This window comes from Ciconia boyciana, chromosome 11 (genome assembly GCF_034638445.1).
Source record: "Ciconia boyciana chromosome 11, ASM3463844v1, whole genome shotgun sequence".
NCBI lineage: Eukaryota > Metazoa > Chordata > Aves > Ciconiiformes > Ciconiidae > Ciconia > Ciconia boyciana.
The window spans coordinates 23,056,272-23,082,402 of NC_132944.1; the positions used below are offsets into that span (position 1 = coordinate 23,056,272).

Genomic DNA, 26,131 nt, shown 5'->3' on the forward strand with positions numbered 1-26,131 from the left:
TTACCTACTGCATGGTATCCTGCTTTAAATAAAGCTGCCATAAATACTTTTGGCATGATATATTTTTATATGGGGGATAGAGGATAAATTATAAAATGGAAATAAATAATAGTTCACTAAATTAATTTCCTCCCCTTTTATAGGAGATGATAGCGTAACTTTATAGAAGACAAAGTGTACTAACAGTACAGTACTAACTAGCTAGAATTTTGAAGTTCATGGCAAGGAGTGCAAGAGGGAAGAACTCTTAATTTCAGTCTCCCCAAAATGCTAATGGGTATTGGGAATTCTATGGTTTAACTACATTACTGACTATGAAGAGGACATCTGAAACCTTATGTGCTTGCTTTCTCTAGAGCTAATACAGAAAAGAATATAATTTGATAAGATATGAAAACACTTCTGAAAAAAACTAACCAAAAATACAAGAAATGTAGTTACTATTGGAAGTTTGAATTTCAGAACTCTCTGCTCTCTTCCCAGTTACATTGTATAGCCAGTTACAAATTCTGCCATTCCATTTCATCAGTGTTTTGTATCTGCGTAGTTTTGTACCTCTACAAGACAAATTTAATTGAATTCTCAAACTTGCAATGCTTCACTTGCTTCTATTGCTTTTTTCCCCCCAACATACATAATCAAGATTACAGCAGCAAAAAAAATGCTAGTAGTAGTACTAGCGTGACTGCTGTAAATGTCTGATAGCTGGAGGGCACCACAATAGAGTTCATGTGTGAACCAAATTAAGCTGTTCTTGATGAGCAGCAATACTGAGAAATTTAGCTGATACTAATTGATGTTATGACCATTCATTGTCTGAGCTAGTAGGGAACAGCACTTGAACAAATAAAGGCTTGAGAGCCTTGAAATTCTAGAAGCTACCAATTTGGCAGATTCTCAGTTTCTTAAGGTTGAAAATTGCAAGAAAGGAACTAAAGATAAGGGAGCGAGTGGGAACCGTGTCAATTCATCTACGCTTACTATGAAAGTAGCTGGCTGGTACATTGTTTTTCAAAACAAATGTGCAGGGGAATTGGAAATTTTCCGGTTTTTGTTATTGTGTGTGGATTTATAGCGTGCTTCCTCTAGGCTGGATGAAATCTTGCTAGTCACTTCTTTATCTTTTTACATAGGATTAAGTCAGAAAGTATTTCAGCTTTTTAAAACTAATAATTGCAGTTTGGGATTCTGGATCTCTTCTTTGACCAAGTTTGTGGTGCCTTGGCATTCCACTTCTGTCTCCACTTCTGTCATGTTGCTTACTGAGTATGCGACGCTCTCCTATTTCTATGACAGTCACCATCACTTTTAGAGCAAATCTCTCTGAAAACTGCCTCTGTCATGAGGCTCTGAAGAAATAAATCTATAAATTTTAAAACTAACCAAACAAGCATTGTTATATGTGGACTACAGTGCATTCTGACTGTCTTTGTATTTATGACTTGACTTAAACTGAATTTGGGGACACAAATGTCTTTAAATCTTTTTTGTTTGTTCTTTGTCTTCCGCTGTAACAGCTAGGTTGTTTTTTTTTCAGCTTTCCTTTCCAATCTGAGGTGGAAGTATTTTTGTAATCTACAAAGGCATGTGGGTACTGGTGCTAATCTTGGCTGAGAGAGCAGTGGCGTGCAAATAACAATGTTAAGTATCTTATGTGAAAACTTTAATTTGGAATCTCTGTCATTTTTGAAGAGTTATGTGTTTCATCAGGGGCTGGAATTGCAGTCATGTTTCTGCACTAAACTTTAATAGAAGAATAACTTGTTTTCTGATAAATTTACTGTAGAGAAATTGACAATTTGTAACTATTATTTTTGGTGACTTTTGGGGAGCTATTGAAACTCCAGTCTGTATAGCGAGAAGGAAGACAAACTTAGATACTGAACTTAGGTATTACAAAAATTAATTGCAAAACCAGCTCCATAATTGCATACATTGAAAGAGAAAAGCTTACTGTCATACCTTAGTGTGGATGTATCTAGGGTGCAGAGAGATTGTTAGGATCTTACTCCTGACATTGGCTGGTGTGATGCCTGGCACTGCTTCTTGTCATGCAGCTGTGGCTGTGCAGCCATTCTGAAGAGAGCGGGTCAGCCAACTGCCCTGCGAATGGCTGTGTCCTCGTGCCTAAAACACAGTCTCTGCAGGAAGATGCCTCAACGTTTTCTCACAGAGTTGGAAGAGCCTGCTTTTCTTGCTCATTATTGATGTAACAGTTCTTCCAGCTCAGCATGGTCTATATGAGGGCTAGATACCATTACAACACATTGCACTGCTCCTGTTTAAAGGGGTATTCTGGAAAAGGGACACAGAGAGGTAACAATGACCATCTTTCATGGGGCTGTCCTCGGGATTCTAGAAGCCTATCGTGTAAATTCAGTGTGGTTGAGATTTCAAGGCAGGAAAGAAAGAAGTACAATATGGACACCCAGAGATTCAGGGATATATGGACTACCTACTTGCTCTTGCATAGCTGTCTTCTGCAATTCTTAAAACTAGACCAGCTCTAAATGGAGGAATGTTGAATGCAGCAGCGAGTTTATGGTTTGTTCCCAAGCATATATTATCTATCTAATCAAATATTCATTCCTTTAGTCAAGTATGTGCTGTTACCTCTGATAAGAAAACCATAAATATTTGCCAGAAACAAATATTAAGGAGTAAAAAGTTGTGTACTCATCTGTGTTCCAGAAAGAGATGTACTTTGGGTGTTTTCTACTTCCTTTTTAAATGGTCCAAGTTAGTAATAACTTCTCCTGAGTTTTCTATTTAAAAAGGAAAAAAAACCCAACACTGGTCTTCTGTCTCTGATTTTGAGTAGGTCACCCAAGACTACACCAAGGATTTACTTTTCTCTTTTTTCTTTCAGTAGTTTTTTAAAGTGGTCTGGTTATCCAGAATGTGGCTTCTGTATGTGAAAACATGGCACTTGCTGGCACATGGCACTATTTGACCATTAGAATGAGATTTTTAAACTTTTTTTTCAGTCACTAAGGCCTGTCAGAAGATGTAAGAAAAACACCCATCAATAAGAAGCAAATTAGTAATTTTAACCAAAGTGTTGATTCTCCACCTTGACAATCCAAACCTTATTAAAATTACTTTCATGGATCCTAGTTCCTTATGCTTTTTTTATTTTGAATTTTTGATCCAAGTAGTTAGTAATTATTTGCTAACTTAGTGCCAGTTACCCAGAAAAGCTTCTGTAAGTTAAAATAAATGCAACCTTTTGTCAGTAAATTTTTTTTTTTTTTTCATGGTATTGTAAGTGGCTGATGAAGACAGTAGAACTCGTCCTGGTTTTGGGCTCTTTACAGAGTTTGTGGTTTAAAGTCTTCACTGGAGCCTCACACTGTTTGGTGCTTGACTGTTCCTTTCCCTAGGCAAGGGATGTGGTATACTGGGGAATATAATTAGGAGCAAAGTTGTTACTTTTACTGTTGCTGTCTTTTTTTTTTTTTTTTTTTTTAATATCACGACCTTAGAAATGTGAAATAAAACACTGTAAATAGACACAGGAAATAATTAATTGAAACATACCAGATTTGTTTGTTTGTTTATTTATTTTAAATCAGGAAAACATTCGGGAGTGAAGCTTCACAATAATCTGGCTTTTGCAGTGAAGCCAATTTAAAACACTTTAGCGTTTCAGTTGCTTTTTCCTATTTTTGCCATTGCTTGCCACCACCTCTGTCGTGCCAGTACTGTATTGATCCATTCTGTGAATTAGATGAAAATAATTTTGGTTACAAATAGCTTTCCCAAAAGGAGATTAATTTTTGTTTCAGTGATTTCATATGTAACAGAGCCCTACAAATAGTTGTTTGGTACAGCTCAGAGGGAGCAAAACTGCAGTAAGTACGGGCTAGGACACAGTGACCAAGGAAGTGGGGGGGTCACAGGGTTTGACCACTTTACTAGGACTTCTTTGCCAAAACTAGTGATTTTTATTCTAAAATGGTAAAATAGAGTTATAAAATATATAAGGAAAAGTAACTCAAATCGACCAAATTTTGTACTTATCTTCTTCAGATAATTAATCATTATTTTAAAACATTAGCCTTATGAATAAAAATTTCTTTTTGATCTTTATTTTTGGTGCTGGTTCATAACAGGATGCAGTATCTGGTATGCTTGTTTTCTAGGGTTTGTAAGAGCTTTGTAGGTGAACATTACTATTTTAAATGATGGGAAAAAGATTTCTGGCTTCAAAAATATACATGCAGTATGTAGCTGTCTGATGAAAAGAAGGAAGTAGGCTCATGTAGTGAGAGTATGGACTTCAGTGGAGCGGTATGAAGCTATAAGAATTTATAGAGCCAGCCCGAGAATGATATAGGCCTAATTTAAAGACATTTTTATTGGAATCAAACCCCTGTGTCAGTTCTTAAGTATTGTATACAATCTGTCGCCAAAAAAAGTTAAAATTGATATAGTGAAGATGCCCAGTTTGTTTAATATTATGAACACGGTGCAGTTCTGTTGACTTTACTGCGACTAATTCACTGTAAAATTAACTTGTGAGTAAATTATTGCGACAAGAGTGAAACTTAAAAGGTTTTCCACTGAAAAAATGACTAGAGTGCTGAAGGCACTAACTAATTTTGTTAGCCTGCTTCTAACAGCACATTTTCTTTAGCAGTCTGGCCTTGTTTTATGTCACGGACTATGGAAAAAAAAGAAACAGGAAAGCAAGGGGAAAAGAAATAAAAATACTGGGCGGTAAAAAGTCAAGAAATGCAGGTTAGCGTTTAAAACAAACAAGCGTGCAGGGTGAAAGGTGGGGAAGGGAAGGTAGGTGGAGGAGGGAAAGCCTCAGGCTGCCCTAAATGTTTGTTAGCTGCACTCTCACAATTTCCAGAAAACATATTACGTGCCTGTACATATTTATGTAGCATTTCTATTGCAATACAGTCCGTTCAGTCCATAGTGGTGGGGCTTACTGTGGCTGAGCTCTGATCTCAGTTGTGAAGTGCTTTCTCACTTTTGTAATTCTAGGTTCTTCACAGCTGTTGCTGAGCTAAACCTATTTTTAGTCATTCACTTATTTAGGACCCACCAGGCTTACAATTACACAGCTAGCTTTTAATGTGATTTTATTTAATAAGGAAAAGTGGTTCTACAGTGAAGTTCTGCCCAGTGGCTAGATAGGATATCAGACCACTGCCTGAACATATGGGGTATGTTAATGTCTGTTGATTATTGTTTTATCTGAGCTTTAAAATTTGGTAACTCTTTGGCATGGCAAAAGTAATTATTCTGGGGTATTGTGCAAACAAATACAGTTTGGTTGGTTTTTTTCAAAACTTGTCTGCTATTTAAAAACCAAATAGAAATAACAAGGTCAACTGAGATGAAAAAGGTGCTTGAACCAAGATGCCCATGACTGCAATGTGAGTAAATGTAAGATAGGAAACCAGTGGTGAGCAGCTGAAAATCTGCATTTTCATGATGAGGTAGTATGTAGATACTTACCTTAATGCATGTGGTTTTAATCACGCAACCCTTCTTCCTTAATGAGGATCAGAACAGGGTAGCTAAATTGCTGCATACTGTAGCTCAAAGACAGACGAGTACTCAAGCTGACTCCTAACTTGTGTGGGAAGTAAGGTTTCGTGACATAAATCATCATAGTTCTGTTGCAGCTTTTGCCAGCTGCTAACTGATGAAGGAAGAATTATGTGTCTGGAATTAGAGTGAGAAGAGAAACAAGTTTAACAACTTTCCCTGTTTCTCCTATATCCTTGTTCAGTCAGTAGAAATGAGTTGTCCTGAAGAACGGAATTAAAACGGCTCTAGTCAAGTGCAGTTGAACTGCAGATGTTTGTGATTACAAAAGGCACATACATGTTTGGAGAATACAAGGTTACAGTGTTTGCAAAAAGGAAGTCCCATAAATTGCAGATTAACACTTTAGGTAGCTAGATAAAATTAATCTTATTTGCAAGAGGCCTTGAATTAGTTGTTTTCTAGTAATGTCTCATTGCAAAGACAGGAAATACTCTTCTTGGAACGCTGAAGAATATCCAGTATAGTTAGCATGACCTAACAATTATGACAGACTATTTTAATAAAGCAGATAAATATTTACAAAATAGATAAAAAATCACGTCTATCTTACCTAACTTTCCTCGTTTATTTAATGTACTTCTCTGCCCATAAAAGGAGTAGTAGAATTGAAAATTGTTATGAAGGAATTACTTGCATTGGGACTTTCAGCCTGAGAGCCAGTCCCTTAAAGGAAGTGGATGAAGATCCAGGAGAGCGACGTAGAACATGGAGAGGATGACTCATATCAGCTTCTGTAGAGCACTCAGAAACAGAGAGAGATGAGAATGTGCTGAAATGGTTGGAACAAGAGCAGTCGCCAACTGCTGACTTAAGTCTCATGCACACATGAAATGGGCTTTGTAACTGAAGAAAATAGGCCCCACAGGCAAATACAAGTTTAAACATGTGTTTAATCATCATGTCTTACAAAACTTGGTATGGATTGCATTTCCTCATCCTGGATGGGATCAAAAAAAGTCTTGATTGCTGCCTTAAGGAAGAAAGAAAAGCATTCAGCTTGCATGCTGGCCTGAATCCGAGTCCCACAAGATGGCAGGCGTGATCCGGGACTGTTCCTCAGCCCGGCAGAGGAACGCCTTGCTCTCCTGTTGAACTCACTGGTGGCCCTCTGCTTTCTGGTTGTTCTCCTTCCCTCCTCCCACCCCACCCTTTGCTTGATTCTGGGACTGCACAACGAGATACCAAGCAGAGGTGAGAGTTACTGATTGCTCGTCCAAAAGCCATCTTACTGGGGGGCTAAGGCTGCTGCTTGTAGGTAATATTTAGTGGGTTTTTTTTTCAGGGGCTTTATTCTTTTTTGGTGAAAGATCATCACTCCCTAGATTCCTGGATAAAGCTCTCATCTGCATTTGGTACATGTGATTATATTGTCTCCAGGTCATACTTCAGATAATTTCTATTGGTATTACATCTCTTGAGACTTTTGCTACATGCTTGATTATAAGTCCATTGTATTCTACCTGCTTTTTCACTCTTAATGTGTCTCTTTTTTATTATAACTGTTAGCATAGGGAGTTAGAACAAACATTTCTGAAGTACTTAATTGGTTCCAACTCAATGTCAAGAAGTTTTTATCCAAGTAAAAGGTAACACCATCTTTAGGCTGCCCTCAACGGTATTTTGTTTATAAATGTGTATTAGTGAACAGGCTAGTGACATGGCTTTTAACTCTGACGTACAAGTAAATGGAATGTTCACAAGGAGTGTATATAGAGAGTGAAATCTATTTAGCTTTTAAAGAGGTGAAGAATGTTTAAAAACTGTAATTTTTAGTTACTTGGATGTAGGAAAGGAGTATAAAAAAATCTATCAGTCCACCTGTCTTCTTCCTTTCCTCTTGATGGGCCATATTTGTTGTCCCAAAAAATCGGGGTTCTTTTATCTGGTGTGCAAAATGCCAATACACACACAGAGCAGAGGTATTTTATTGCATATTTGCGCAGATATGGGTGTCTGTCTCAAGACAGCACACCAAGCTTTCAAATTAAGTTATTTATACACAAAGCATTAACATATTAAACTTCCTAATACATATGCAGTATTCGTCTATTAAATGATTGGTTAAAATCTTTTCAGCCAGTGTGTAAATTAGTGCACATGCTTAGTTGTTCTTCTTTAACTTCATCATTTGAGTTGGCGGTATAATTGGGGTAGGTGGTCTGTGAGTTGGTGGTTGCGATCTCCCCCTGCCAGAATTACCTTTCCCCTAGTTGCCTACTTTTTTGGCAGATCTAAGCAGTTCTTCATGGTTTGCTAACTAGGCTAGTAATACATCAGTTAAACTTCTGCTTTCAACAGCCACATCCTGCTTATTAGACAAAGGTACGTTGTCTGAGTTCCTATGGAGATAGGGTCGGGCTCTACAATGGATTTCTATAGTAGCATCAACATTATGTGAATTGTATACTTACATTTGATTATTACAACATATTGGTGAAATCTAGAAAAGATATTTAATAAAAATGAATGCCACTTTGGACTTTCTGTGGTAGTCACTCTCTCGGCTGGAACAGGAATCGCTGGAACTGAGAAGCTGAATCTGTATAGCTTTATCTAAAGAACCAGGCTTTCTCATTTTGGCATGTTAAGATTTTTTTTTTTTTAAATTATTATTTTTTTTCTCCTCTGTGGATGAGAAGTGCATGCTGACAGGGTGATAAATAACACAGGCATGGTGATTAGGCTTGGCTCACCAATGTAAATAACTAATACACTGTGGAAGGAGGCCTTAGCAGCCCTAACTCATGTTTTGGTCATTTGCAAGTTGAAGTTATGATTATAGCAGATGAGAACTTCTCCTTCAGTGCAATCTTGCAAACATAGAATGAATGAATTTGCATAGTTTAGAACAAGGATGAAATTTGTCATGCGTCTTAGTTGTTTTTTTCATGCTGTAGAGCCTCATCTTCTCATTCAGGTATACTGCCTCTTGCCGCATTTTCTTTTCCTTCTCTATTACTTCATGAAAAAACAGAAAAATTGCAGAAATAGTGAAAATTTCTATTTGCAAAATATGAAGCATGTTAACAAGAAAAATAAAGGAAAATATTTCCTTCCCTCCTTCATAGTGTATTCCAATAATGGTAAAAATAACTTGTGGCAATAGCAAATTAACAGCGATAAGAGAGTTGTGATTTTTTGGTTGTCTTAATTCCCTTAATTTCCATTTCTGTACCAAAAATGTTTAACTCTGGCTAAATTAAATATACAATGATGTCATACTTGAATCATAAACAATAAGCATTTAATCTATACAGAAGATCTCACATGTTGTAGTAGAAGAGCTTTTAACTATCTGAGTCAGTGGGTTACTCGTTATCAATATCCCCCAAAATCATCCTCCAGACCCCACCATTAGAGCTGCTTTAGCACATCACCATATTTGATGCACATACTATGCATTTTGTAGGAAAACCGCTATCATTTAAAGATCTCCCTCAGATGGGTTTGATCTTTAAATGCTGTGTATAGTATTACGACATCTGAACAAGTCAGTCTTTTGAGCAAGCTAGCAGATGAACAAGGCAAGGTTTTCCTATTCCTGTTTAGAGAGGCTGCAGGATATGACATTAAACAGATGATACTGGTAGTACTTATGGAAGATTTCATGAAATATATGTGAAGTTGACTGATCTTTCCAGAGTGTGCCTCTACTGCCAATCAGCCCCATCTCCATTAACTGCTATCGATACTTCAGGAACCATTAGCCCTCCAGGGACCCTTACTCATTGTGGGCAGCTGCAGTTAAGTCTGCCAGTGTGTTTCAAAACACACCATTTCTGTGATAATTAAAATTTTCCAGGCCTTTGTAGCAATTATGTATCCTATAGGCTTCATTATAGCTATATTAGCACTATCACCTTTTTGATCAGGGAGATTTTCTGTTACTTCTTTAACTGGGGTGGAAAAAGTTGTCCACAGAGGCAAAAGTTGATATTTGATGTAAATCTAGCTGCCACAATCTCTTCAGTCTTGTGGTGGGTTTTTGTTTTGTTTTTGTTTTTTATTATCTGTACCTAGGAATTAGTTTAATACTTTTTGGCTTTGTTTTTAAGCAATATTTGGCTGATGAGTTCTAATAAATCTTCTCTGCTTGGTTAATATGGGTTTATATTCCTCCCTTGGCCAGTACCTTTCACTGTTTGGTAAAGGCACCCACGTTCAGTGGAGCGTACCAGGTTTTGTTGCATTCCATTGTAGGTGGAATATGTTTTACTTTTAGGCTGATTTAGAAAAAAACAAGAACTCTTAACTTAAACGCACTAAACAAGTTAAAAATTAAACAAAAAAAGCCCTCAAAGTAAATTGCAATAAAATATGTAAGTAAATACATATAAAATGTAGAATAGCGTGAATTTCTGCGAACCACTTTGAAACATCTTGATTCTCTGGGTGTACGGGCACATGCCTATATGAAGGGTGTCTGTGACTTTTTTTAAATGTAAAAAGAAAATCCCAGTGATCCACCATTGTCAACCATCTATTTCCTCTATGCTTACCCCGCTTCTCTTTGAGAGATTCTTGTCCTTGTTCATGATTCCTTTTCACTAAGACTCCAGTATCTGTTCTTAATAAACAGTCTGTTATTATTTTACACACTTGTTCAACATGTAGTACAGTTGAGCTTCTGGTTAATACCCTACTACTAATAATAAGGCACTTAGACCGACCCCCCCCCCCCCCGATAAGTGATTATATATTTTTAGTTGATTCTCCGACTGTAGAGGGAGCTGGTGATAAAGTTTTCAAGGAAAACAAACATGATGTTTCTATGGGAACATTTAAGCGTTGGAGTATTTGGAAACAAAAGATCAGAAACAAAAGGCTGATTTTTAACTTGGGCTTTCCTTCTGGGTGGGGGGTAGGGAGGGAAGGCTGGAGAATATGGGTATTGGTTAAATTAACTGCATTTTCCTGTGGGTCCTGAAAATTTCCACAAATAAGTGTTGTAAGAGAGGATGATTTGAATATGTATCTTTCAAGCTGAATACATTTGGTCACCTGCAAATCTGTCAGATATGAGAGACAGCTTTTCTGTAGTGAGGTGTCATTACATTGCCTTAAAACTACACAAGGAAATTCCCCTGCTAAATCTGTAGATTTACTTCTTCTGATGTGGAAAAGCAAACCTGGGCTAATAGTAATAGCTCCTATCAAGATCATTATGAACAGAAACTCAGTATGAATACAAGACTAAAATAGGAGCACTGCAAAGTATTGAAAAATACCTGCAAATGTTTCAGAATATCCACATATATTTGTTAGTATTAAGAATGCATGTTTTTTTCCCTGACTTTGAACTTCAGTATCATTGTAAGAAGCATAAATTAAAATTCAGAGAAACTAACCTGCTCTATCGGCAGGAATATAGGTACTCTGTTTCCTGCTGTATCATTGTCTTCTCTGTCATGTTTTGCATTCAGTGGTAAAGGCCAGAAGCTAACTTATTAAGCAGTATTTTACTGCTGTCCAGTTAGTTATGTCTTCATTTTAAAAATGGATTCTAAAGCTGTATTTAAGAGTTAATTGAATTACTACTATACTTCTGAGCGTGGAGAAGATTTTGTTTCAAAGACTCTCATTTATCATAGCAAATTACACCAAAAAGGAGGAGCTCTCAATTTTTCTTTCTTGGTGTCTCCCCCACGCCATTCTGTACAGAACAGTAAGATAAAGAGGGCTCTCTTTTCAAAGCTGGATAATATGTTTCTTTTACACAAATTAAAATGCAAGTTGTATGTGACCAGATAGATTAAAAAAACAAAAAAATTGCACTCAAATTTTAAAAAATTGAGGTCTCTCTAATATACGGTTATAACAATTTTTATTGCTGCAATTTCATTAGATACATTCTCATCCAGAACTTCATATTGTATTATTTATTACTACAGCAGAACTCAGAAGATCTGAGTTGTAACTGGGCCTGCTTAGGTGTGTTTCCCTCACTCTTGCATCTGTTATTTGTCTAACTTAAAGCAGTAAGTGAAGTCACAGTAAGTCGGCTACAAATCAGTAAGTGATTTGTATCGAAGTGCAGACAGGGAAAGTGATGATAAGCTTTTATTGTACCTTTGTGTATAGCACCCTTTCTGTCCCATCCATCAAATTTTGGAAGGTTTGTTTTTTTTTTTTCCTTTCCCCAGATATCCTCCTTTTTCTGAACTGACAACTGACCTAAGGAACTCTTTCATCTTTCTCTCCTGTGCTGTGTTGACATGGGGGAACTCTGTAATGAAACAGAAAATAGTGGGAAATGTCCACTAATCTCTATACAAATGAAGGAAGCAGGAAGAAAAATTAGGATTAGGAGGTTAAATTAGTTTATCATTAAACATTGACATTTATTTGCTAATCTGCTGGTTTATTATTCCTGAAATAAGAGTGATAATAAACCCCTCCAACTCTTGCCTTCCGATTTGTCAGAATATGATCTGGTGACACTTCTGTGATGATGCAGTTAATCAATGGTGATGCCTGTTTTATAGCATCTTCCTGATCAATTCTTGTAGGAGGTAAAGCTATCTAAAACTTGTTGGGTGTCATATGGTTAATCCAGAGGTTAAATAATAGCTCCTTTTCATGGTCTTTATATTCTGTAATTTAAAATAATTTTCCTTCCTTAATGCTGCTTATTTAATCTACAACTCATCTGGCACAAGCCAACGTTCGCCTGGTCACGTATGCTGTAATAGAGTACTTAACTGATTCTTTTACATTTCATTTCAACAGAGGTTTTAAATGAATCATGAACTTTTCTTCATTCTGATTTGTATTTAATTACATGTGGAGGATGTTTTAAATATATATAGATATAATGTGTTCGTATTCAACATTTACTGCTTGATTTAAAAAAATTATTAAACACAGGGAGAGGGGAATTTAAAGGGAAGGTTCTCATATGTATTACAATGGATAGGCTGCTTCACACCCATCCATTCAGAATCTTTTCATTTTCTGTTTACTGGAGTAGGAGAGTTGTGAGGAAATTGAATTTCTTTTTTTATTGCTTGCCATCAGATTTTGTGTGTAAATGAGAGCGTACACAATAATTTACAGAATGCTCACAGAGCACAGTGACAGAAAGGTAACCGCAGTACAGGTTTTGTATTTTGCGCAGCAGGGGGCTGTATTTACCAGTGGTACGTGGATAGATGTTTATTGTTTTGGTTTTCTGTGGGGACTATGAGTGACTACGTAGGGTATTTAATTTAAAAAATGTATAATGTTCTAATGCCATTTAAGGCTTAGCCAAACTTCTCTCACTTACTGGTGTTTGTCCTTTGTTTTGGAGGACTTAATATTACAATACTTGGTTTCATGGTAGTTTTTAGTATCTCTATCAAGGTATTGAAAAGCACCTGAACCATTTATTTTTTTCCTCTTTGAAAGTTATTCCTGTATGTTTTTGCTCATAGTGTATATGTATGCTGTTCATGTAAGACTGGGCTTTTTGACCAGCAGCGTCCTTCAGGTCTGTATGAGCGCTTTGCGTAGTTTTCTCCTGTCAGCCTGAGGAGGTAGGGTAGAGCACCGCTACCAGATCTCATGTCCTTTTTACAGCTCCTAAATAGCCTGTTTACAACAAGACAACTGTCAGATGTTCCCTTCCTCTGTACACTGCAGTTTACAAAAACTGTATACAGTAATTTTCTGGTCATAAACAGAATAGTGGTTTCTTATATTCCTTGATTAATGTGGCAACTTCATGCAGCTGAAGCAGCTGTCCCTGCTTCCCTGAGGAACACTGTCCATTAATGTTGGTTCTGTTTTGTTTTTCTAATAAACAGTACAGATAGGACGTGATCATGTGTTTCTCCTACCGTGCTCCTGCCTCAAGCCTTTCAGCAACTGAGTTCTACCTACAGAAACACATAATTGTCACAAAGGGCAGATGGGAAGATTGACAAAGGACTCTAGAACTGGCAAAAACTTGGGTTTGGTGTCATTATCTCTGGTGTGCTGGTGTCCTTATTTAAATGTCTGGTGTCCTTATTTAAAGGAAATGGTTTTGTGTTATCAAGTTCCATCGAAGATCTTGAGTATTATTTCCTTGCCCATTTCAACTCAAGCTGTTTTAATCAGTGATCCAAATAATATTTTTTGCCCAGCAAGGAATCTGTGATGATCTCTTTTGCTAAGGTATTGGTGCTCCCAGGAACTGTCTCATCCATCATGAGATCACAGTTGATTCAGGATTTTGCATCTGCTAGGTGAATGGATGAGGATAGTTAGTAGTCTGGTGAAACAACAAGCTGTGTTTCCCCTGAGGAAACTGCTAACCTTTTTTCTCAGCCTAATCTAGCAGTTTAGAAATTGCTCAGGTAAACAAAACTTTGGTGGTGCAGAGCAAAGTTTGGGATCAGTATGGATGCCTGGTTGTCTTGCTTTGTTACAAACTTCACGAAGTGGAAATTTTAACAAAGCACATGAATTTGCTTGGTTGCCAGTACTAACTTGTGTAGGAAAACAAGCTCAGTTATTCAACGTACCGGTATTTATTTGAGAGTCAAATATCTAGAATTTCAGGTTCTTTACACAGTGACTCATACGCTGAGATTTCTGTAAGAATGTAAAGGTTTTTGTGTGAAGCTGTTGTAAAGGTGTCATAACACCCACTTTTTATTATGTGTTATTGTCTACTAGACATTGTAATCTGGTGTGCAAAGATTTACACTCATGATATCAGAGCATGCTTACAATAAATGTCTTCTATGGTAATTTAATGCCTTAATATCATTGTAGCAATCAGTTAAATCTCGGATGCACTATAGGGCAAATTTTTGTTTGCTGAGGCTTTTGTTCACAGTAGAACTCATTCATTTCAAGTGTACTGCAACTCTGTTTACATTCTACTAGAGCAAAGAGGTAACTGTTTTCCATTTAAAGACAACTTAAAAATACTGTAACGTTTCTTTTCTGCATTTTCTTTTCACAGTGCAGACGAGTTTAGAATTATCATCTTAAAGCTCTTTGTTTACATATCAGACACAGTGTTAATATATATTTCTTTGTGGTTTAGGTTTAACATTAAATATTTCACTTGCTAGTAATTTAAAATTTTTCTCTCTTGAGAACAGCCACCTGATTTTATGAACCTTGGGAAAAATTATTGCACTTCTTTTTCCCTGAGTAGGGTGGTTGATTCATTATGATACTTTAAAGAAGTAAGAACAGACTTTTTTCTCCCTTTTCCATAGATTTACTTGAAGAAAAAAGTTATGACACATTTTGAGTTTAAAAAACCAACCAACCAAACCCCCAAACTTTTGTCTTTCTCAGTAGGACGTAAGGGGGAGTGGGAGCTGGAAGTTATGAAACCTTGTACTTTGCTTGTCAAGGTACCTAGAAATGTCAGGTTTGCAGAAAGATGTATGTGTGTGGTTTAAAGAAAGCCTAGTTTCCTCAGGAAATGGCATATGACTGTGTTGTCTGTCTCTTGCCAGTAACTTTTCAACCCATTGCCCAGTTTCGTTTTTAAAAAGATATAAAAAATATCAGAGCCAATAAAGATAAACTCAAGTTTTAACATAATTGTGTGTGGGTGGAGGTGAGAGACCCCGGTGAGTGCTGCCATTGTGAGGAAGGCTGCCAGAGTGTAGCCATTTTATGTTCTTCTGGCAGGAGCCTACCAGCAGATGTGCTGCTCTGAACTAACCACAGCCATTTCGTGGCAAGAGCGTCACAGAGGTGATAAGGGACAGAGAGTGCGCTGAGGTGTGGGACGAAACGCAGGGCCTGCTTCCACAGGAAACCAGTCTTCGTCAGGTCTGCCCCTTGCAGAGTCTGTTCGAGTGAGCGGATGGGGCTAAGAGGTGGTGTCTGCTTGCAACAAGATGGTGCCTCTGCTGTTACCGTGCGTGCTCAGTGCTGTATCTCTGTTCTTTACATTCTGATTGAGATCATGAAGTCACATGCTGTGCATAGGATGTGGCTGCAGCTTCACTGAATTCCGGTGCCACCTTACTCTCTTAGGAATGAGAAAGCAGCTTCTTATCGTTAATCTTTACCCTTAACAAAGAGCCCATACTGGAGCATCAGACTTGCAAGTCTGAGCTCTGTGTGTTCTTCATGGCTACGCCAGTTCCCCCAAAAGATTGACTTGTCACATCTCTGCATACCTGTTCTTTCTCAGTTTGAAGTTGTCGAGACTGGGAGATCTGCCTATAGTGCTATTAGACAAATAATGCTGTCAATAAATCCTGCAGCATCATAAAACAGTTAATGTGTTTAATGCAGAAGACCCCATGTTAGTTGGAGGTGGGCAGATTATTGGATGAAGTGAACTCTTTTCATATCAGTTTTTCATAGACCCATAGAACAGCATTTTTGATGCATTTGGAAATGAAAAGTGCTGTACAGAAAGCAAGATGCTATTTTATTAATCAAGGGATATAGTATAAGCAATTGGAAAGAATCCAACAGCTTGGCTTCAGAAACATATTTCACATATTCAAAAGAAGTAGGACCATTTACCTTATGTTCCTGTCACTCTGGTGGCTACCAACAGTAGTTCTGGTATCAATGACCATAAAGGAAACTGTAAATAATTTTGCATCATCGTTGATCAAGTCAACATCTGTTTGATTTCTTCCCCTGTGGTTTATGACTCTCTCATTTCAGCTGCTGTAGTAAATAGGAGTATTGTCCTTGTGTTCTGGTGCTTTCTATATTCAGACTGAAAAAGCCTGTTCTCTTGTTTTTGTAATTAGCAAGCTTTTCAGTTTTTATAATGAAATACTGCAGTGTATGTCTACTTCCTAAACCTAATTAATATACCTCTTTGAAACCCAAATACATTAGCTATCAGCAAGAGTAAGAGCAAAGATAAACATGCCCTAATTTAAAGGCATGGCATTAAAAAAGTTTCAGGGGAATCCTAATAGTGGTGAATGTCTTGAAAAAAAACCAAAAACCTGATGAAAATACAGAATGAAACGGTGTGCAATTGTGCAACTGCTAACATTCAGCAGTATAACAAAAACCAATAACTAATGAGTCTAAAACTAGTAGTTTCTGCATGTCAGAGTGAATCTTCTACCATGTATTATAAAGTTGTTACAAATAATGGAATATTTTCTTGGAGGAAAAAAAATGATACTGTACTAGCTTACGTGATGAGAATATGTCAATATCTGCAAGGGCAAATAGCCCAGAAATGTTTATTTCTTTGAAAGCAAATAATATCTGGCAAACTTATGTTAAAGATGTTTCTGATATGAGTTACTGGACCAAACTGTATTATTCCTTTTGATTTCATAAATAACTGTGGAAAAACTTTAAAGTTTCATATACAGCTGTGTTTATTTCATAGGGCCTTCTGACAACCTTTTCAGTAGGTAATGTCAGTTCTGTATTAGCTTTTTTTATTTAAATGGGCTTGGAAAGTTTTGGTATGTATAGCACAAACACATAGCAGAAATAAATAGATTTTTGTTCATGTTTTTTGGAAGAGCAAGGTATAGCAGTGTGATCATAGCGATACTGATAATATATTCAAATAATTAATTATTTGGGCTCTTTATTTTTTCCCTACAGCAAAAATACTCTTAAAAATAATGTAAAGAAGCACTGGATACTTATTAGCAGTAACTTTCCCTTGATGGTGTGTACAAGTGGTGTTTCTTACAAGATTTTTCTGCTTGCAGCTTTCATACGTGGCTACTTTTTGACCTTTAAGCACTTTCATTGCATTTATCTTGGGAGGCATCGTAAAACAGGTAATCTGGAGCAGTTGGCCTGAAATCTTGGTTTGACTTTGTCTTCTGCCTATAACAACATACACCAATATATTTGAAACAGATAATGCGAATGCATGCTATGAGGCAAACAAAATAACATAATTATTGCACTTGCTGCTCTGACATCATACTTTAGGCAGAGATTGCAGAAGGAAAGCAACTAAATACTTGTATTAATTAAGGTAATTGATAACAAATCTCATAAATAAGGTAAAATAAGAAGGATATAGGCCTTCCTGCTTCCAGGCACGGACAGGCAATCTTGCCTTGAAAGAGATGAGAAAATTACTTCCATTGGTAGATCAACCCATCATTGGTCTACTTTACAGCAAAATCGCATTTCCTGTCTGATCCACTGGTCTCACTTAACATGTTAATTCCTGTTTTTGCAGGAATTGTATTAATTCGGAAGGAAAAAAAAGCAGAGGGGGGTGTGTATTTATCCATATAAATAAATTTTATTATTTTTATATATATATATGTATTTCTGAAGAAACTGGCTCCAAATCTCTCCTACCTATAAATGCACTTTTAAATGAATGTACTTTGACCTGGGACAAAACAAAAAATATACACTTTCAGAGTCATCACTGGTATAATGTTAGTTTTTAATTATAGGATTCTGTACTTTGTAACAAAATTATTTTATCACAGTTTTCTGTATGCTCTTGTAAGATGGCCTTGGGCTGAAATTACTATAATGTAGTTAGTGTCTTTATATTGAAGAGACTAGAAAACATAACTTGTTGCTGGCAAAAGTGGAGATAAGTGAACGTTTTCTGTCCTGAGTTGATATTTTGAATGGAGCTTTAACGGAATGATAGTTTCAACAGGTTTTACTCCCTTGCATTCAGGGTTTCTATAGTAATTGCTATGGCAACACTGATGCACAAAATGTTCCCACAGGAACCCAGCTGTGAATAATAACTAACAACTGAAAACATTTTGCTCTTGCATCTCAGGTTAAATGTCCCTTCAGAAATGATGGAAATAGTGAAAATGTGGCTTTTTTGCGTACTTAATAGGAAGTCATTCTACTACATAAAAATCCAGATATTATGAAAGGAGTGTTTGGTTTCAGAGTGCGTACGCCCTTTGAATATATTGCTGAAGTATCATCCCTCAGACCAAAGAACAGTGTTAGAAACATGGGGTGTAAAATTTGGCACCAGCTTCAAATGTTTCATGTTGTAAAGAAACTTCCAATGCCAGACCTGTAGTACAAAATCATCCGCTCGGGAATTATGACTTAGCTTTTATTAACAGGATTATCTGTTATGAAAACGGGTTTCCATAATTCTTGAAAATAAAACTGTCTTGATAGCCTTCTGACCTCACTGTGCAATGAAGATCAAGACTACAAAAGTCACATGGTAGAGGTCAGTATTTGTTGACTTCAGGGTCTATTTATAAATTGCCTTCAAAAACTCTTCTAATTTTTGCAGAAATAAATTTGTCAGTGTTTGTATTAAACAGAATATCCTGATGTCAGAGGATGCAATATTTATTGAAACTGTTTGTTGTTAAATCTGGCTCTCCTTGTATGTGTAAACTGGCCTTTGTACATATAGTTGCCTTGTTTGTATTTATTTAACTTCCATTCAGAACAAGGGGAAACCAGTCCCTTGTTTATGAGATGAATAAACTTTTAAACTTAAAAGCATTTTAGGGCTTGATTTGGTAGTTTTACTGTCATGGAGTAAGACAAAATGCTTATGCAGCTCAGGGGATTTATGGCCACAATAAAAAGTCCTAAGAAGCTATATCAAACAAAGGAAGCTAAACTACTCAATATTAAAAGGACATTGCTAATTCTTTTCAAGATCTAAAAAAAAAAAGTTAAAGCTGAATAAGAACATTGTGATGAGCACTTTGTTAAATAAGAGGAGAAAAAAGTTTTCTAAACCTGGGGGGCTAATAGTTGCTCTTACAGTTATTTATGCAACTTAATAGGCATTACTGTGCAGATGGAAATGAAGATGAAATGGAGATGAAATCACTATTTGTTTTATTTGGGTTCCTGCAGTGTACAATCTGCTAATAATGCAAGTGAAAGTCTTACAAGTGAAAATGTCTTTGTAAATCTAAGAGTTGCATGGTTTGATCTTGATGACTTGTATGTATACATCACGTATTGCTGTAAACTTCGTTTCAGGGCCTCTTGTAGTTCGTTTTCATGCACATAACATAACTGAGTTCAAAAAAATTCAATATACTGGCAGCTTATTAAAGAAAGCTGGCTGTATTGGGTACATAACTACTAAAAATGTTTGCTTGTCTACAGATGCTTCAGCTGTGAGTATCCTAAATATTTTGTTAAGCATAGTTGTGTTTATTGTACCTATTGATCTTACTAATCTAATGATCTGAAAGTGTTCTCTCCCAGGTTTCATGTTCCCCTAAAAGAAAAAAGGGTGTTTCATTGGGTGCTTATCTTTATAACAGCACCCAAAGGAGGGGGGGAGGGGGAATCCCAACTCATGGTACTTGAACTTTCTAAATAAAAAGCTCTAGAAACAGGGAAAGGTTGTTTGAAAAAGTTGAAGCTTTTTCCTCAGACATGGTATAAATATTGAAACTCATTCCCATGAAAGGTTTTGTTATCGATACATTGATGAATTCCTGACTTTTTTTGCTTCTTAATATTCTGTTCTTTATTTAGCTGACAGTGCTTAAAGTGTTGGAGAAGTTCTGTTGCCCACGTTTTAGTTATGCCATAATAAAATACTTGCTTGTGTCCTGAGCAGAGTCCCAGTATGCTGTGGAATTTAATCGTTGGTGAGATTTTTATGTCCCAAGTTATTAAACTATATGTGACAAAGTAGCTAAATGGAATTTGCCACAACAGCCTGCAATCCTTTAGGCATGGCAGAGGGCAGAACTAGTGTAGACAGGAAATTATGTGGTATAATTTGACTTTTTTGGGGGAGTGGTTACTGCACGCTGAAGTTAAGTCATAGCATGATCGCATACACTTGTGTAGTCTAACACAGAGAAGTTTAGTTTATTAGCTCCAGTGGTGACAGGCCTGTTACAATCTCAAGATAAGGCGTTCTGGTCTGGCTGCATAGACGCTGCAGGAGTGGTTCTTGCCACTCAGTGTATAATACTTCTTCATGCAAGAATAATCTTTCTCAGTGAAACAGTATTCTGAAAGTTACAATCCTCTATAGCTGATTGCATTTAATAAAAGCAGGTTTCCTTCCTTGACTGACTGGCTTAGTGCCATATCCTTGAGAGCTAGGTGTGAAAAGTATCATACAGCACTCCTTAAAGGGTATGCAGGAGTTTTTCACTTTTCAACACAGAAAAGCCTCTCAGTTGGCTATAGGCTTAATGACAGAGCGATCCTATTTGACGTTTTTGTTACAAACCTACATTGTTGGGCTTTTCAGTTGAAATACAAGCTATAATGCAGAAAAAGATAAAGTTGCAAATGAAGGGTGTTGTGGTTTAGTCCCAGTCGGCAATTAAGTACCACCCAGCCGCTCGCTCACCCTCCCCACCCTGGTGGGATGGGGAGAGAATCTGAAGAGCAAAAGTAAGAAAACTCGTGGACTGAGCTAAGAACAGTTTAATAATTGGAACAAAAAATTGTAATGAGAAGGAAAACAGTAAGAGAGTGAGAGAGGAACAAAACCCAGGAAAAAAAAAGAAGTGATACAACCCCTCACCACCCACTGACCAACACCCAGCCCGTCCCCGAGCAGCGATCGCTGCCCCCAGCCAACTCCCCCAGTTTCTATACCGAGCATGAGGCCATATGGTCTGGAACAGCCCTTGGGCCAGCTGGGGCCAGCTGTCCTGGCTGGGCCCCCTCCCAGCCCCTTGTGCGCCCGGCAGAGCACGGGAAGCTGGAAAGTCCTTGACCAGTGTGAGCACTGCTTAGCAACAGCCAACACATCAGCATGGTATCAGCGTTCTTCTCGTACGAAACCCCAAACACAGCACTACACCAGCTACTAGGAAAAAAATTAGCTCTATCCCAGCTGAAACCAGGGCAAAGGGATAAGGAAATAGCAGTACAGGAATTTTAAAATCTTTTATTGAATTGCCTTGCCCCCAAATGTTACTTGTTTTCAATAGTGTTGCCCTCTTTATGCAGTCCTTCTGATCTTTCTAAATGCCTGTTAGTGAACCACAGCTTCGCAGGAATTAATGTTTACCTTCAGAGAGCCAGATGATACGAATACAAACAAAAAGGATTTTCAGAAAACACCCATTTCCTTTATCAAGAACATGATGTGGTGGCACTTGAATGATCATTCTGAGGGTATTAGTAGCTTCTCTATAGGCTGAGAATGCTGTTTGGTTGGATTTCACGAACTGCTAAGAAATCCCTTGTCTGCTTTCTCTTGGTGAATGTTTTTGCTTCTATCTAACCAGTAAGTATCCAATCTTGCTAAACTGAGTGGATTTCCCAGCTGTAGGTTCTCAATGAGAGCTTACTTCTATTTTGAAAACAAAATGGAATAGACTGACTCTCTTTCCTTGAGCATGAATATTGCTGTGAGGTTTTTGCCTGGAGGCTTGCTTTTTCTGACTATCTCATGATAGGGGCCATTTAAGCATTACTATCAGATCTTTTTTTTCCCCTTAGACCAGAGGATCTTATCTGGATGGCTGACTGTAACGTGGAGATGAGCAAACATTTCTTTTTAATGAGGAGCTGTTCTCTTTGTAAAGAATTCAGCATGTACCTGTGATACAGCAGTGGGATGGGGTAACGACTAAAAATTAACAAACACGTTATTGCTGTTTCTTCTTCCTAGTATTACTGAAAGGCTATAGGAATAATTTTAGGCTGCACATTCAAAGTGAGCCAGTGAATAATCTTTCTTATCTTAGCTATTACAATATTCATGAAACAGTGATATTTTGGTATAGAAACATAATACAGACTCTTCTCACCCTCCCCAGCATTCGTGCAGCTATGGCTTTGGCAAACAGCAGAAAAACCTGCATCCTCCTGCTGGCTAGCAGCCAGGGCTTTCTGTTTTAGTTGTGAGTGGAGGTCATATATGTCAAGGGGGATGCTTTTATAGTGGTGTATATCAGATGTAATTTATTGCATTAACCTGCAGTAGTTACAGATGAAGAAATTAATTATGTTTAAAGCTTTAAATCAAGTCTGTGTTTCTACAGAAGATGAAATGTTACATCATTAGGAATATCTGATTTTTAGATCAAAATGTAGAACTTGGTCTTCAGATTTTTTTTTTTCCTCTTCATAAAATTAGTATTCATTTCTACAAGAAATTAAACAAATCCAGAAATTAAAAAATGCATTTTGTAGCTTCTTTGGGTTTTATTAGTGATGGGATATTTTACGGTGCATTGCATTGGTTCATAGTATAAATAAACATGTTCTGAAGAAAGCATGGGAAAAGAGTAGGTGTGGGACACCTCACTGGTACCCGTACCTGCTTCAGTGATGCAGGCTTTCATCTGTGTATATCCAGGTTCACAAGGGCTGTTTTTCTTTCTTAATAGGTTTATGACACACAGTTCATAATAGTAGGACAATACAAGATTACGTTAGTATTCAGAAGGCAGCCCAGCTAGTCATCTGTTTTTTCCTTGGTGGATATTTTTGTTTCTCTCAAGGTAGGAAGTGTTCAATCTTGCTCATCTAAGCAGCTTTCCCCCCCGGCCCCCGCCGTGATCTGTCAGTAGCCGCTATGGGAGCTTGAACAGCTCACGTCTGCAGGACCGGACCTTGGTAAAGCAAACATACACACGATCTTTATGAGATGCTTTGCCTTTAGGAAGAAAAACGTATCAAGCAAACTCTCCATACGAACTTAGATTTGTTTTTTTCCTTCTGGAAAATAAATGAAATTTTCCACAGTCTCCTTTTAGTGCCAAAATGCACAGGCCTACTATAGAAGAAAAATAGTATTTGAGATTTCCGGTGGAGGACTGAGTGTTTTTTATTAAGTAGGTCAAACCATGGGGGGTTTTTTCCTACTTTTAAAATCAGTACCAAAGGTACATTAATTTATTATTATCTGTAACTTAAAACATCTAAGAGAATCAGTATTGTTCAAAACTATTGTTCAAAGCTAAAATGCTCTTGCATATCTCAGGCTTCACCAGGTAAACCACTTTGAATTTTGTGTGTGTGTATGTAATGTAGTATCACAAATATCCCGGTGTGTTAAAATAAATGTGCTTTTATGAACAGTATGTTAGTGTACACTTTTGATAGATTGAGAAGATGACATTACAAAGAACAATTCTGAACAGTAAGTACTATTTATTATTTAAGAGTATCTTCATAAAATATTTACAGCTGTAGTAACAACCTTTATTTTTGCAGATTGAAAAGAATTTTTACTTAGCACAGCTTGTCTCGAAGTGGTTTGAGCTTTCCTTTTATTATCTGAGTGAGTATTCGTGTGGATTTGTGAAATGTGCTTTTAGCTTCAAACAGATATAGCAGCTGAGTATTTTAAACAAACCACACACAGCTTGGGTATTCATATCTAAAAAAACCACTGTTGTAGTCCGATTCTGTGTGCAGAAAGACTACAGGATCAGATGAAGATGGAGAAGTTACATGAGCTTAATATAAACTGCCATAAATCGTTCATTTATCTCATCATCATGCTTCAAGACAGATAACACGCTTTTTTTAGTAAATGTAATAAAACTTTAAAACATTCAGTGCATGTTTTAGTCTTTAGATTCCTTTATATACTTTTACTGATCGATTGTCATTATATAACTAACTTACAGCACAGTAAAGGTTGCACAAAAAAACTCCACTGATTTATTCTGGGAGGCATGTAAATGTGGTGTCTAAAAATTGTGTCTGAATAAAGATTTCCATAAGGATATCTTTGTCCAACAGATATTTTTATTATATCTATTCATAGTACATGTATGAGGGAACCTAACAGAAAACCCTGCACATCTTAAGGACCAAAGCATTATTTTATGACTTTTAATTCTTTTTCTTAGCATTGTTAACAAAATTCTGGGGAACATAGCTGAATTCTATCCTGAGTTTTATGCAGAAAGAATGGTTATAGGTCATATTCAGTCTTTGCAAAAACTCTACAGTTTCACTGATATGTAAATGTTATTGCTACTGGTGACAGGTGAGGAGAAAAAAATTCAAGTTTTAATTTAAGTTCCAAGGCAGAATTGGAATGTGCTAGGTATATACTTATTAAACTCAACAAATGTAAAATATAGGGATCATTTTTGCAAAACCATTTTAAGAAGGATCAATGTTGTGTTTCCAGACAGGCCTTTATGATGATGCTGGTTTAATATGAAATGCTGGATTTTTTTTTTTTTCCTAAATGCAAGCAGCAGATGGGACAACATAAACATACTATAAGACAAATAATACCTACTTTAGTCTTAACAGAGATGCATCTTTATTTTTAATTCAGTGTTCCACAGTGAAAACCAAGTGATGTTTATCCTTAATCCACTTCACTACTTTATCAGAGTTTATGGCAACATCTTGTCTTTATTGTATACAAACTTCTGTAGTACATACTTAGCTGTGAGAAAGAAAACAAAATTTCTCTACCTGTAATAGTTTTTAATTTCATGGTTTATCTTGTTCTTTCTCCTTTTATTTTTTTTTCTTCTTTTTTCCCCCCTCCCACCTCTACAAGTGGTTTTCTTTTGTAAAGCTTTGCTTTCTGTTGGGCAGTGTGTAATACAGCTTTGTGTTACAAGAAGCATAGGGAGTTGATTTATTGTAATTAACCTAATAAACTGTTTAAATTAACTCATGGGTACTAGAAGTTCTAGAACTTTTATTCATGCTGACTTAGGACTTCAAGTGATTCTCATGGATCACAGAATCTGGGACCTTCCAAATCTTAAGCTGATAATTCACTATACGTTTAATTCAGTGGCCGTTTACTCTCCAGGATGCAGAACAGTGGTAGAAGCACCTTGGTTAAAGATAGAGCCACAGCCCAGAGGACGTTACCAGTGTCAAAAGTTCCTGCAGTAATAAATGTTTTGTTCAGTAAAATTCCAAGTTATCCTTATGGAACAGCAGGATCACTAGGAAACTAGCAGGCAAGCAAGTCAGTACAGTTCAGTCATTCCCTGGTAAATGTTTCAAGGGATCTAAGATACATCTGAGCTACTAGGATGTGAAGATGCCATTTCCAGAGCTTATTTTGCCAGGGCTGGAGCTTAAAGATCAAATGGAAGATGAACAGTTAAAACTTCTACTAAAAAGGAGGAGGAATTTCACGCTCAGACAGACAGATGTGGCTGAAGGTTGAGTATCGTCATGGGCTGCCTTTCCAAGCGGCAGGCCTGCGCTTGCACTTTTCTCAGACTGGATGGACTTGGTTTCAGGGTTTTATTTCCAAGGTAAACTTTCCATAGCGATCTTCAAACCAAGCTTAGCTGACAGGTTTGGTGACCCCCTCTCTCCCTCCCACAGGCTGAAGAGTAGTTCCTATATAGTCCTACCTTCTAGTCTTTCATTCTTAAAACTGCAGTACTGGGGAGAAAATGTTTTGGTGACTTTTAGCTAAATAAAAAAAGATCGATCTGTAAGAAAGGTCAAGTATTACAAATTACAGCTTTGAGATTACTATTGCAAGTAATTGTAGGCAGGAACTCCTCTCTTTCCCTCACACATCATGTGCTTCCTTTTCTCAGCCGTGATCTAGTCTGTGATCATCTATTTGATGTATTTCAAGAGTGTTAGTCACAGTGCATGCAGTTATAGGAACCGTCCCTGTCTTGTTCTTGACATCTGAAAAAGCTTTACTGTAGTATCTGAGTTATTTTACTTACACGCCTCTGAAAGTCAGATCTGCTCATCAGTGTTA

The 26,131-nt window shown here is 37.0% G+C and overlaps 1 protein-coding gene and 1 long non-coding RNA gene across 4 annotated transcripts in view; one reads left to right on the forward strand and one right to left on the reverse strand.

Moving 5' to 3' along the window:
* ARHGEF3 (Rho guanine nucleotide exchange factor 3) overlaps positions 1–26,131 on the forward strand; it is a 140,950-nt gene that overhangs the window by 16,875 nt on the left and 97,944 nt on the right. The window lies entirely within an intron of this gene.
* Positions 3,571–6,355, reverse strand: LOC140658263 (uncharacterized). Its single transcript, XR_012044668.1, has 3 exons — positions 6,122–6,355; positions 5,476–5,685; positions 3,571–3,719 (listed from the first exon to the last, which is right to left on the reverse strand). It is a non-coding gene; the product is annotated as an uncharacterized lncRNA (long non-coding RNA).